The sequence below is a fragment of the Cryptomeria japonica genome, chromosome 1 (genome assembly GCF_030272615.1).
Source record: "Cryptomeria japonica chromosome 1, Sugi_1.0, whole genome shotgun sequence".
NCBI classification, from domain to species: domain Eukaryota; kingdom Viridiplantae; phylum Streptophyta; class Pinopsida; order Cupressales; family Cupressaceae; genus Cryptomeria; species Cryptomeria japonica.
Window position 1 is genome coordinate 208,503,629 of NC_081405.1, and position 15,351 is coordinate 208,518,979.

General features: G+C 32.7%; 1 long non-coding RNA gene across 1 annotated transcript; it reads left to right on the forward strand.

Moving 5' to 3' along the window:
- Positions 1-298: 298 nt before the first annotated feature.
- Positions 299-5,392, forward strand: LOC131044426 (uncharacterized). Its single transcript, XR_009105666.2, has 3 exons — positions 299-564; positions 4,241-4,316; positions 4,643-5,392. It is a non-coding gene; the product is annotated as an uncharacterized LOC131044426 (long non-coding RNA).
- Positions 5,393-15,351: the final 9,959 nt, after the last annotated feature.

Genomic DNA, 15,351 nt, shown 5'->3' on the forward strand with positions numbered 1-15,351 from the left:
CCAATCCGACGCCGAGTTTTCGATGATGGATTTTGTCGACACTCCGACAAAAATTCATCGAAAATCCGACAAACGGCCGTCGGAAATCAGCTCTGAATGTACTAGTGGAAATTGTTTTCCATTCCATTCAGACTCAATAATCACGCAATTACGGTGAGTGGTTGGCAACATAACTAACCCTGCAGGTGGACAATGTTGTTCTTCACAGATGTTTGCTATGTCCCATGCATATATGTCATGTCGTCCAACAACATTGCAAGTTTTTATCAACTGTATGGCACATGGGCCTGTAGCAGGGTGCGTGGCATCTTGCATGACAGTTCACGTGCATTGTCTGCATTTCCTTATTTTAACATTTGGCTGAGGCATTCTATCAAACACTCCACTGCCTTCTCTAGGATTCCACATTTCCCATAGTGTCTACCAGAGCATTTCATCATGCTTTCATTGATATCCATATGTTGTTCCAATGCACCCACTTCAGCACAAGTAAGGAGGAAGCTGGCAAAGATTATCGATTTTGTCTATAAATACCCACCAATTGCTATGTTCTACTCGTAACTAGTAAGTGAAAGAAAATCAAATTTCTTGTCATCTTCTTGATATTTGATCCTTCAACAGTTACATAATTGTAATTTGAATAATATATTGAAATTTCCAATTTTTTATGTCTTCCATTTTCTCTATGTTCTGTTGTTTTAAATATTTCTGTGTTTGCTCTCAGATTGTGATTGATATAGAATTTTGTGAAAGTAGTTCATAAAAAGTAGACACACTACTAGTGGCATTGATGAATGAACTTACAAATTTGATGGATAAATATTTGATTACAAAGAGTAAAGGGGTTTGAATTCTGTGTTACATACAATAGCCCTTCAAGTAAATTTCATTGGTTTTTTTTCCCTCGTTCAAATGAATTTACAAAATTTCTAAATATTTACCTCTTTTGATTGTGTTCTACCTCTGAATTTTCTAGAGGGATTTTTTATTTTTACAGTATTTCTTCCTGTAATCATTCGAAATTAGGAAAAGCCTTGATTGTATTCCTTCTTTGGGGTTTATGTCAATTATAATCATTCAAAATTAGGAAAAGCAGAGGATGGACTTGACAGATTGGAATTGATGCCACATTTTCCATACATGCGTATCACAGTAGTTGCATAAAAACAAAAGGGGAGAGCTGAAGCTTGGTGGATAGTTTACCAATCATACTGATCTCATGGCTAAGAAATCACTATCTTAATTTCTTGTTGGCATGTGATAGTTTGAGCCAGAGTTTTTGACCAGATAAGGCAATTTTCACTCATCTTTTGGGACAAGCAGGGAAAGAGGAGGGGATGTGAGTTCTGTAGCAAGACTTCTTGGACGTGGAATTCAGAGCCTCTGCAGTTCAATGCAACTTAAAGAATTTTCTGAGTACTAGCCTATCCATTTTAGATTAATTAAGCTTTTAAGACTGCTGTTATGATATTTTGTCTACTACAATTATTTACACAGTTGATTAATGCAATGAAAGGTTAGACTTGTAACTCTTGCTTTAGCTATTGCAAAGAAACATTGTCTATTTTAGTTTGTGCAAGACTTTTTTATGCGTGCATTATGTGTCTCATTTATATATAACAGAATAAATATGCAATAATCAAATGGGCACTCCATTTCCAACATGAAACACTCTAAGTATATATATATATATATATATATTCTCTGAGATAGATAGTTATGTAGAGAAGCACAAGCACAAATACAAAGTATTACCTGATATGCAAGCGTCGTCTATGCCACCACTATTACACTTGTTGAAGGCATATCATTTATAATATTGATGTTGGACCATTGGTTAAACATGACATTATTGGTTGTAAAAAATGTAAAATCGATGAAGTTTAATTTCAAAGCAATGGTTACTATGAGAATGAAACACATACAATTCTTTCTCTGTTTTTCAATTGCTTTATATTTTTTTTCTCTGTTCTATACAAGCATCGTAAGATTATGTGTACTAGTGGTGTGTGTGGTTAAAGAAAGCAATGTCCATTCATGGACATTATGTTTGCCTTCTCTTTGTCCTCATTCTTTGTCTTATCGTCTACTTCCCATGCCACCCTATGGGATTATCTAGACGCTAGAACACCTCTTTTTGGGCATGGAACCTGGTTTATGGGCGTGCAATCTGGTTTATGATTTATTGTTACCAATAGAATCCAACGATAATATTTTCCTTGGTTGATCTTATAACATCAAACAAAGGGACCAAAGCAAAATAATATATGGTACCAAACCCAGTCTTAGAGTTGCTAGTCCTTGGCCCGTCTAATCTTACTAAAATAATTGAACAATAATTTATCCTTATCGACATGCTTACAAGTTGAGCGGTAATTAGATTTTGATTCTTATGAAGACAAATGTAATAGCCGCATATATCTTGCTCCCTCTGAATGTACTAAATATGAGTGCTGATGACATTTTCGAATGGATCTACTAAGATCAAATCAAATGGTTGAGAATATTAAGGACACATTTGAGAAGAAATTTATTGACCATAAGTTTGGATTACCATTAGCTGAACATTTGTGTCTGGATACAAAAAAAAATATTACTGCTATGGTTTCAAATTAAAATAGTTTTATAGATCCAATTAATGTTGGTTTTAAAAGAAATTCTCTCTTATAATGATCCGTGTGACTGTTGAATAATATTGTTCAGTATATGCCCTTACTTTAGTCTTTTGAAGGATCATTGTTATTTTGGTAGTAGCTTGATTTGATTCTCTTTAACTCAGTTGATATTTTCATGTTGTCTTTGTCTAAGATATTATAAATCCTTTCTATGAACTATTGTGCAATATAGGAGAAGAAGAAAAATAAATCGGAAACTTCTTCAACATATGTTTCTTTTATTCAGAAGTGCCACCAAAAACTTTGCTTCCATAATATTATGTAGAAAAAATTGAATAGAAAATAGTCCCATAATAAAATTAAACAAACTTGTTAGTGTACACCATTTCATTTTAAATTCTATTGATCTATCAAAAGTTCAAAATAGACAACATAGAATGTATTTGTTAAATTCACCAGAGTAACTGAAATCCCAAATCCATGATTTAGCAATCACCCAGTGAATCAAAACTTGTACTGTAAAATTGTACATGAAAGTAAACCATTTGTACGAACAACAGAGGCAAGAACTAAACATAGATTTAATTCAAAAATACAATCTTTATGCAATCATAATCCAAAACAATTTAAAATAGACAGAGATTTACAGTGGACCTGTAAAACAACCAACAAAAAAAACCAGGCAAAAATCCCTAGATGAGGATATTTAAGGATGAGTCTGTTTTGGTTTAGCCAATATATAGTTTATTTTAAGAACTTGGTACATAATTCTTTGGAACATTTGCTATTTTTCTTCAGGCAATGAATATCCCTTGTTATGCCTTGGAAAATTTTAAAGGCTTGTTATTTTTAAAATTGTGTAGAATAGCTAGGAGAAGAGTACCATTAGATAACATAGTTCCAATAACCGTCACCTTATTGTCATGTTGACCCTCCAATAGCCGTCATAGTGAGAACACCATTAATAAATTTGTTTTGTACCAATAGCAGTTCATTTTTTGTAATTTTTTGTTCATAATTGGCCCATTTGTGCACCACTATTGGGACATTTGTCAACAAGTACTAGCAATTTTGAGTTGACAGTTATTGGAACATATTTAGTTAGGTATCAGATGACACTTTGAAATGTGTACTTTTTGACCTTTGTGCACATAACTGATTCCACAACGTGCATCGTTACTACCCAGAAGCCAGATCAATAGCTATAAGCAGTTAAGTCGCATACGAAGACAACTTAAAAAAAATCAAAATCCGATATACCATTTAGGATCTGTGGGTGCACGAAGTTATCTATGACGGCTACTGGTGCTCTTCCCCTAGAAGTACCACTAAATACAGTGAAGGGTATCTTGGTGCAAGATACTGTGGTGGAACGAGTAAGGCTACAAATCTATCTCTAATGATCTTCATTTTCATGCATCTTATCTCATGTGTATGGAGGAAGACATAAGGTGCAAAATTCCTTTTATTCATCTGTATTAGCTATCCTTGATCTGTAAATTTATTTAAAACATTTTCTTGTCTAATGTGCTCTTTTATTCCATTTTTCCAATCATAATTACTTCAATATTTTTAGTATTTTCAGTGAATGCTAATGATTGTAAACTATTGTGCAAGAAACTCAGGTTTATTGATAGATATAATCTTTGTGTCAGAAAAGAGCCTTGGAAGCATTTCGTCTGGATCAACTAAAATGAGGAGGTTTGTAATGAAGTCCTCATTTTCCTATTTTCTATTGTTTAACTACCTTTTATTGAGTAGCAAAAATAATATAACCAATTTAAGCTCATGATTTCTCATAAATCCCTGGCAAGGTTCGTAAGAAGGAAGAAGATAGATAAAGATAGCATGCCATTAGTGTATTTTTACCAAGTCAAGAAATGATCATTGCTTCATGTTTAATTAGTTTTTTTTTTCAGTTTTGAAGGTGGTTAATTAAGACCAATTGGACAGTTGAGTTAAAGCTTTCATTGAGAAAATACTGAATCAAATGTCTAATTAAGGTTTTACTCTCTTTTCTGGAACAGTTGAATGCTCTAGGTCTGTTTAAGCTCATATTGAACCTTAATAATTTCAACTCCAAGGAGAGGAGGAAGATCAGGTACGCATATTTTTTGTATTTATGTGGTGTCTAGTATTTGACTTGGTCTAATATTCTCATTAGATTAATGCTAGAAATGAATTTGAGAAAATCCACAGCTTTGGCTAATATTCTATCCAAGCTCTTAAGTCAAGTCTTATGATTAGAATTTTTTAACCTTCTTTTATGACATTTTATAGCATGTCAGTAGGTACCTTGAATGTTGGAGGAAGGCTTCCCCCAAATGGTTAAAGTTGACGATTTCAAACTCGCGACCTTGTGTTTATGCAACTTTGAACTTAGGGTCGTTATTGGCAGCTTTTGATGTTTTGATTGTAATTGTGTTTAATATCATTATATAATGGATATTTACAAGGAAATGGTCTCATCTTCTATCAATGGCACATATATATGTGAACTGTGAGCTTTTTTATTGTGTATTAGACAAGTGGTGGTTATGTAATCCGGTTTGATGTTTTGAATGTAATTGTGTTTAATATCATTATATAATGGACATTTACAAGGAAATGGTCTCATCTTCTATCAATGGCACATATATATGTGAACTGTGAGCTTTTTGATTGTATAGTATACAAGTGGTGGTTATGTAATCTGGTTTTCATTTCATCCTATTTATGGTGAAAACAATGTTCATAGTGGATCAATGTTATAGTCCATCTGTGATCATATCATGACACACTTCTCACATCTTTTGTATCAAAAGATTTGAATCTGCTACCAACAATTTTATGTATAGGAGTTTGATATGATGTAGGTGCATTTTCAGACTTATATTAATAAGGCAAATTTAAAGTTTACCTAAACAACAAAAAGAGAGAGTTTGCAGAGTAGAGGAGGTGATAAATCATCCAAAATAGTACTAGATAAAAGCCAGACAGCTGAAGAGAAACTACTAACTATCTCTTCTGTCTGAAAAGTGTTTAACTTAACATATCTATAATCTTTAAAACACACAGTATTTTTGAATTTGAACAAACATCAAAGAAAAATAGAAAACAATTACTATCGTTGTACATAATCTAACAAAGTATTAGGCCAAATAACGACCCTTGTTTTGCCAGATATACTTTTCCAAGAGTTGAAAAGTTGCCATGATTATAATTACAAAGTCCATTTGTAGATTTCCAATTTTTAAACTCTGGTTTTAAGTTTGAGTTTTGTCAGTAGGAGATTTCTGACTAAATATTTCTAGGTATGTTGTTACTTGCAAATACGCAGAACCTCCACTTCTATGGGCATGTTTTTGAAGTTTCCAAAACCTCTCTAAGAGTTTCCAGATTTCCACAAATGAATTTCCAGATTACAGAGATCACCCAAACTGGTGCTCTATAGATCAAAGCACATATGGTCATGGATCGGAGGACATATGATCATGCTTATATGCGTGCTATAATAATTTGTGAATTTGTAATTAATTGCTGCTCAAGGGATTTAACTATTGAATTCTACCTTTTACACTTAGTCATGTTGTTTTGTAATTATACAAAAATTGTAATAAATTAGACCACAAGCAATAGAGATTCAACGATAGATGGTTCTGAATAGCAATAATAGATTTAAATTATTTTTTTAATTTTGTTGAATTTATTTTATGTGTCAAATTATTTAAATCATAACCATAAAAAATTTCTAATTGGATTTTTTTTTTTTTTTGATAGGTAATTGGCTGAAGCCTGAATAGCTCCAAGAGTCACAGCTTAGAATTTCAGTTTAGATGTCCCTATTGGGAATTGAACTTGGGTCTCCACAATGAGAACCCAATGTTTTAGCCAGTTAAGATCAACCCCTTGGACCTAATTGGATTTTTTTAATTCTATTGAATTAGATATTTTTAATTACAAAAATAAAAACCTATTTAATTTTTTTTTTAATCTTGGGATATTGCTGCCTTATCACAACCTTACCAACCATTTGAGCCAGGAGGTTTCCCTCAAACCCTTGACCTATTATTTATAATCATGTATAGATAAGAGTATTTTATTCATAAAAAATAAGAATTTTATATTTTGCTCTCTTATATGTATGTCACATATCATTTCAAATATTCTATTACTTTTACTTTATGTTGGTTAACTTATTTTAATTAAAATAAACTCTTTAATTAATATTTTGTTGCTTTCATTTTATATAAACCAGATTATTATTATCTCACATATATATATATATATATATATATATATATATATATATATATATATATATATATATATATATATATATAGTTATAGTTATATATATATATATAGTTATAGTTATAGTTATAGTTTAGCCTTCACTCTTCTTTGTTTACATAAGAGCATAGATGGTAATATAAAAGTAGGTATATATTTACTTAAACTATTGCAATCGGTTACGATTTCTATATAATCAGGTGGTTTCTCTATAAAGAAAATTTGTGATGTTGAAACTCAAGGAGTTGGAGAACTATTTATCCTAAGATGCCATAAGAGAATTGGACATTAGCAAAGGCTACAAAATACAATGTATACAAACACTAGAATCCTTTGAATGGTGGAAACAACAACCATGAATTATGATTAAATTAAAAACAAAAATGTGAACTACAATGATGAAAATGCTACAAGAATGGAGGGTTGAAAAGGTCTAGGACAATGAACACTACAGAAAAAAAAAAAATGATAGTTTTAGAGAACCCCACATGGCTTGTCACTTAAGTAGTTAAATTCTTAGAGTGTTTCGGTTAAGCTCATCCCATTTTCTCTAACTCTCCTCCTTTGAAGAATTGAAATAGGGGTAAGTGGAGCCATCTACATCTTTGAAATATTATTTATTTTCTGCAAACAGTCATGTTGCCTTCATCCAAAAATTCACAAGAAATGGCTTAGTGAGCTCTCCACCAAAAATTTGACATTCAATATACTCTCCAAATCCTTCTATGTTGTTGGGAGTTTACAAGATTTTACCTAATTGTTGACAAGGAAAGTGTGACTAAGTTTCTATGCTTGTATTGCATCCAATCCACTTTGAGTCACATTCTCCATCCTCTTTGGCTCTTGAGTTCATGGTGTCTTCTTCATTATGTCATCAACAAAGTATGGAATCTAACCCTTTCATTGAATTTGAAAGGAAAGATTTCACTGTATGTACAAAAGGTTATGATGCATTCATGAACCATTGCGGCCCTAATGTCAAAGAATTTGTGGCTTCAGAAATTTACAATTATCTATAGTCTATGGGATGTTGAGCATTTCTTAATCATCTCAAGTTGAAACTATGAGATTTAATTCTCTCTACCATACTAAATATCATAAACACTTTCATAATACAAATCACCATCTTCTCACAGTGATATGTGAAGTCCTCATGGTGTTTAGATGGATGATATCTATGTAGCTCCCAAAATGTACATTTGATCATATTTATTAATTAATTAAAAATAAAGAAATTGTTGTATTCGAATATTTAATTGAAAGATGATATATGAACTAGTTCTTATTTTCAATATAAGTTATTTTTTAGATTATTTATATAAATTAAATATTTTCAAACTAATATCTTTCTAATTCTTGAAAAAAAATCTATTACTTATTTTATTGTTACTTATTATAACTAAATATCGTAGACACTAAAAAATGGTCAATGCACATGTCATTGTATGTTAACATGTCTGCGTTACCTTCTTTTAGGTTTTTGTGCTTACTAACATTTCCTCTATGTTATAAATTTGATCTTTATCATTTTTTAACAGTTGTTATCATGATCAACCTTTAATATCAACCAAACATCATTTTAACCCTAATCGGTGTTGATTAGGGTTGTCTTTAATCATTTTCAATATCAAATCATCTTTCAATCAATTTGGACCAATTTGTATCATTTTCAATCATTATTGATTTCTATCAATCTCTCTTTCTACCTAGGGTTTGATAATTATTTAATTATTCATCCCTTACTAACATCTCTCTTTAGGTTAAATGAATTCATTTCATTTATCCTATGTCTTGTGTCACAATTAAATATTTTATTAAAGTGGCTAATTTCCCTTTTTTGGGATAATCAATAAATGAAAAGTTATTAATTATTCCCACATTTCTCTCCCTAAAATTTTCTCCTAACTTTCTCATAATTTCTCATTCCTAATTTCTCCACTAACATTTCTCCACTAATTACTCAAATAAATTAGCTATAGTTGCTCCTAATTTGTCATAATTATAAAGCTAGAATTTTTATTCAATTTGTCATAATCATGTCATGTCAATTTGTCATTTTCGAATCAATAATGCCTTTGTCACATTCCTTGATTTTCTCATGTCATTTTGATGAAGAATTTCTTTATAAATGTAGCTCATTTCCAATGTATGGGGATCCAATTTCGATAGCTATATGCTACTAATTTGTCTTCAAAATCATACTTTGAATCTTCTCGCCTGTCCTTTCTTTCAATACACTTTCAACAACATTAAGAGCCACATTTCCATTAGATTAGAGAAGCAAGAAGGATATGGAGGGGATTTTTGCAAGCATATGAAGGATGGTTTCTATTTTCTTACGCTATTTCCTTATTTATGTTTTATTTTTGTACCTTCATTGATGTAGGATTTATGAATGTTATTCAATGCCTAACTTTTCCTCCTATATTTTATAGTGAACTTGATGTGAATCATACTTGGGCTAATCCATTTTTGAGTGTTTTGAGTGAATGCACATCAAATTGAGCCTCTTAAAGCCTCTATCAACATTTCTATGAACTTGATACCAAAACCTATGCACTTGTCAAGGGTTTTCTAAGCAATTGCAACCCAAAGTTGCGCAGTTGTAGCCCAGACCTATGCAATGGTCTCTAATTTTGTGCACTTGTGAGCCCTTTCTGCGTAGTTGCATACTTTGTTCTACAAAGTTGTATGCTCTATTTTGTATAGTTGCATGTTGTGTACTACGTACTTGCAACCCTTTTCCACACAATTGTTTCAACAAGATGTTAGGTATAACATTTGATTCCTATGCTTTGATTCATGTAATTCATATCATTTTCAGATTTATGTTTTTTGGTTACTGATAGTTTGTGCAACATTTTGGGTTTTGTGGGGAGAAGACTCTATTGAAACTATTAACATTTGAAAGCAAGATGCCATCCAACCTAGATTTTGAAATAGAGTGTTTGTGTTTTCATAGATAGATAACATTTCAATTGGTATTTTAAAAAGAACCTTTGTTTTCTATTTTTTGGATGCTTGTGCATGTGTTGACTGGACCTACTGCTAGTTCACACACTATCCTCTCCCCCAGATTTTATGGTCCTAGGTGCAAGAGAAAAGTGTTAATGACACTGAATTTTTTCTTTTCTTAGAAGGGCCTGCCTCCCATTTGTGTGAATGACCAAAGTGGTACTTCTTCAACCTGCAATATAAATTAAAAAAATTAGGTGAAAATCTTGACTTCTTGGTGATGTGCATCTATACCGACAGTTCCCTCAGTATCCACATTCACGTGAGATGCTTAAAAATCCTTTAACAAGGACTAGGATAGGCTCTTAAACGAATCATTGCCGCATGGGTAGACACTAGGTTCGATCGAAGCTCCCCCACTACAAACCAATGTTTTAGTAGCCTACCTTCTACTTGTTGACTCAAGAATTGTGAAATGTGCATTCCAAAGACACCCTTATGTACTCTTCAATTTGAAATAGAAAATTTCTGGAGATCTTCGGGTCTTTAAAAATTCGAAGCTTGGTATGCCCGAGAAGTGAGTGTATCCAAGGGGGAGACAATGCTACCAAGTTTCTATCTATCCAATTGAATATAGAATTCTATGACAAAAGGATTCAACAAGTATTGTCTTGGCCAAAACTTTAGATTGTAAAATGTTGAATGTGTTGTTATTTTATTCAAAAGTCAAATAGCCATTTTGTCTTTTGTGTTTGTTGCCATAAAAACTCTCAAAACAAAGATCATATCAAAAACAAATTCACAAGCAACAACTTGGTTACAAAGATTCAAACAAGGTCTTAAAAATTAAAACTTGTGTCAAACATCAAAGTTAGGATTTAAACATTTGAAAAGGTCTTGAACAAGATGGCTTATAAAATTTTTGGACTCCTTGATTTTAACATTCATGTCATTTTAGGTTAATTCTTGCATTTTCCAACCTAAGGTCCTAAAATGTATTCATTACCATTCTTAGTTATATTGTCATTGTCATTTTACATCTAGGTCTCAAAATTATTTCCTAGGTCTTGGTCATTCATACCCTTGCATTGTCCTCATTATCCCAAAATTAGGTCTTGGCTTAGATTGGACTTTCCATATCCTAAGTCATTTATCCTCATACCTTTTCATTGTATTAGCCTTATCATTGCATGGTTCTAAATCCTTAGCCTTGTCTCAGGTTGATTTGTCATATCATATCCTTGTACTATCCTTGGTTCATATCACCAACTTTCATTTAGTCTCTAAGATTGGATTTGTCAAACTTGAAAAATAAAATCTTTAGATCATACCCTAAGTTATTGTTAGGAAGTATTGACCTTGTACAAAAAAATTTCCTTTCATCAGGACTATCATGTCAAACCTTATCTTAGTATCCAAGCAATAGGTGAGACATTGTTGTTTGTCCTATCATTTTGTTCTTTGTCAATTAAGGTCTTGACTTAATTTCAATTTCCAAAGGTTACATATTTAGGTTTTCATTCCTAAAAAAATTCAAATCTTTAAAAAAAACAAAAACATAGGTTGCATTGTCATCCTTTAGGATTGAATCTTGTCATTCCTTAGTCTAATTTGTCAAAAAATTTAAAAAAACATAGATTGTATTCTTTTTATAGATTGCATTATCATCCTCTAAGATTGCACTTAGTTGCACCTTATTTTCATCCCAAAACTTAAAATTCCAAAACAATAAGTTGCATCTTTACTTTTAGGTTGCATTTGTCATTCCCTTAGTTTCATTGCATCCTTAAAATCTAAAAATCTCATAAATATTGCATAGTGACATGCCTGTTGAAATAAGATCCCAAGTTTCTTTGAGACAACAAGATTCAACATACCAACCCATGTTTATTCCAATGGATGATACCTAGTTGAGACAATCACAATTCAATATGACTCATTAACAAGGCAATACCATGCAACCAAGTATTAATCCAAACGTGGGTCCATTTATAAACACACTTGACCAGAATATGACATGGTTCAATTAGAACCACCACCAAATTTTGAACCAATTTTCGTACCTATGCAACTAGGATTTGGTAGTGTTGCACCTAGATCACCCTCAAACCAAACAATCATTCAAAACCAAATCTCAAGTTTTCATCCAAAATATCAAAATAATTGTTCAAACAAGACTAGTCCTAGCCCACATTCAGTTTGGTTAGAGAAAATGACGAGGGAAGTTAAAGCCCAAATACAACCAATTATAAGAGAATAAGAGTCATAATCAAAATCAAAATCAAAATCAAAATTAGAATTGGAATTCAAATCATATCAACCTTAATTTTCATATGAGTCTAGATAAACATATCAACCTTCATATCCCAATCAAATCATTTCTCCTCCAATTCAATCAACATTAGAGTCATACCAACCTTCATGTTCTTATGAGACTCAACCTTCACAGATAACTTATCCTTCCTACTAGTCCAACTTACACATGGCTCAAAACTATCCAGTTTCCACATTCCCATCATCCCAACCTCAAACATAATTTACAATTCACACATCCTTTCCAGCAACCTCAACAAGTGAACATGTTAGACCAATTTGATGAAGTACCAAATCAAATCCCATCCAACCAAACCCTAATCCAAAATAAAAATGTAACACAAAACTAAATCTTAAATCCCTTTCAAACAAATCCAAAAATAAAAAACCAACAATGTCAAAACCTCACAATGATTCAAACGCCTCTCCAAAGAAAAATAGCTCTCTGAAACATCTCCTAAATATTATATGAGTCAATTCTTCCAAGAAAGATAAAAATCATGTGCCCATGTCTAGCAATGGATTGTCCTTCCATCAAAAAATAGTCCCTCAAGTAAATCTATTTCTCCCACCATTCGATCACCTGCTAAAGTCTCACAAGAAAAAAATACACCATCTCCATCAAATGAAATATCCAATAATGAAACCTCCCAAGGGATATCCACAATATATCTCCATGCTAATCTAATTTATGATGCAAATCCCTGCCATACTTTAGAAATGCTAGACCCAATACCAAAATGTGCTTCATTTCCCATCAAACCTATTTCGAAGGATCCCATTCAAATTCGATCTCCCTTGTGTCAAAATATCGATTCCTTCCCACAATCTCCTAGGCATATTCAAAATCATTTCCCATAACCAGAGGATGATTCAAAGCATGAAGATCAAGATCAAGATACCAAGAAAAAATAATCCCATTCATTTGTTGACCAAGATCTCATTTCTTTTGATGATCCCACCATCCTAGTCCATCCTTTCTCAAATGATCCCCTTCCATTTCATGAACAAAATATCCTTTCAAATCCCATTAACACTTCACTTTCTAAGTAAGATCAAGATGTCACTTCCATCCTTTCCAATGGTTCCATTGAAATCAAAGAGAATATCTCCCGTAAAGTGGAATATGGAAATCCCCCTCCTTGTCAAGGTCAAATTATCCCTTTGTTGGACATTACTGCTGCTAGGATATAATGTTGTCATTGATGTCCACATATTCCTACTTCGATGATTGCAAATTGGTTTATTGGGATCATGGTTTGGTGTATGGAGTATTTCTTGAGTCATTATATTCTTTTGTATTAGTTTTGGTGATCTAGGAAGCATAATTGATCATATAAGATGATCTGATTTTGCAATTAGTTTTTTTGATTAGTTCTTTGTAGAGTTCAATATTTCCTCTGATATATTCCAATGTGATTAGATCTTGTGTTAATATTTTGTGATGGTCTTGTGTATCTTCATTTCAGATGGTTCATGATTTGGTTCTCTGCAAGTTATCTTTCTTCGTGACAGTTGATGTTGTCTGAGTGTTCTTGAGTTTTAGATTTTGATCGATGAAGATTTGATAAGTGGTGTTGGTGCAGCTATTTCTGATGATTCTAACGTGCTTTCTTAAGTATATTCTATTCTTTTTATGATTCGTATTGATCGTTGTGCTAGTTCTTGGTGATTTTTCTGAATCGGTGGTGTTCTTCATCTTGCAGTTGATATTGGCATTATTTCCGATGGTGTTGCATGTTTGGAGATTTGATTAGGTCCATGTTATGTCATGTAAATCATTATATTAGTTCGGTGGTCAATCTTTGTATCGTGTGATGTAATTTTGTAATTGTGAGTTGAGGGTTTATCCGACCTTGTTGTCAAGGTTGACGAATTGTATAAATAGGTGAGAGAGTGGTATATGTGCGATCAAGTGATTCATCCTTTGGCATTGTGATTTAGAAGAGATTGGTGTAGTAGAGTAGAGAATTGTGCTTAACTGGAACTGTCATGGGGCATTTGGAGATGTTATTATTGTAGTTCATTCCTTCCAGATTGTAGTCTGAATCTTGTTGTAAGTCAGTGAGACTTCCTTGAAGGTTGTAGCCTTTTGGGTCATCATCTTTTGAGTAGTGAGCTCTAGGCAGTGTGCCTGAATGTATGTGCATTCCCCATTGTAATATTCTCACATACTACTTTCTATTTAATGTGTTGTAATAGTTCTTTTTTTCTCTCTCTATTTTCCTAGTATGTTGGTTATTTTTCTCTAGGGTATTTTTGGTGGGCATTATAGAGAAAAAAACTCTAAGTGCATGAATGTAGAAATGGATCTCGACAACAAAAGGCTTGATTAGGTACCTATACACAAACTAATGAAGTCTCTCTAAGTGAAGAAAAGGAGAAAAACCATGTGGGATAAAATCCCTCTACAAAAGTGAGAGATGCAATGCTTGAAAACAAACATGAAGTATTAAAAATAGAAGGAAGGCCTCAAATAGACCCCCCTAAGGAACACTTCCTTCACCCCAAACATTGATCACAATTGAAGGTAATGTGGGGACACCAAGGGTTTAGTGAAGATGTCTTCGACCTACTCCTCTATAGGTATATAATCCAAGTTGAGAAGACAATCCTGAATCAACTGCTAAATGAATTGAATCTAGAACTCAATGCACTTAGTTCAATGATGCTCCACTAGGTTGAAAGAGACATACATGACACTCTGATAGTCACACAAAAGAATAGCAGGACCATTAGGAGGAAAACCAAACTCTATCAACAACTGATGAAACTATATAACTTCCTAGCTAGCAAGAACTACTACTCGATACTCAGCCTCAGTAAATGGTAATGCAATAGAAAATTTCTTCTTGCAAGACCATGCAATGGGATTGAAACCAAGACAAAAAAACAAAGCCAAAAGTAGACTTTTGATTATTAATATGACTAGCCCAATCTTAGTCAGTGAAGCCAACAATCCTAGAGTCTCCTGATGTATATGAATGCCAAAGTGCAATGTGCCCTCGATGTACCTCAAGATACAATTGATAGCCTTCCGATGACTCTCATATGGATTGTGAGAGAATCGGGAGACTAGACCAACTATAAGGAAATATCAAGATGAGTGTGTGTCAGGTACTATAAAAGACTACCAACAAACTGCTTGTACAGTATAGAATCAAGTAAAGGACTAGAGATATTTGAAGACAACACA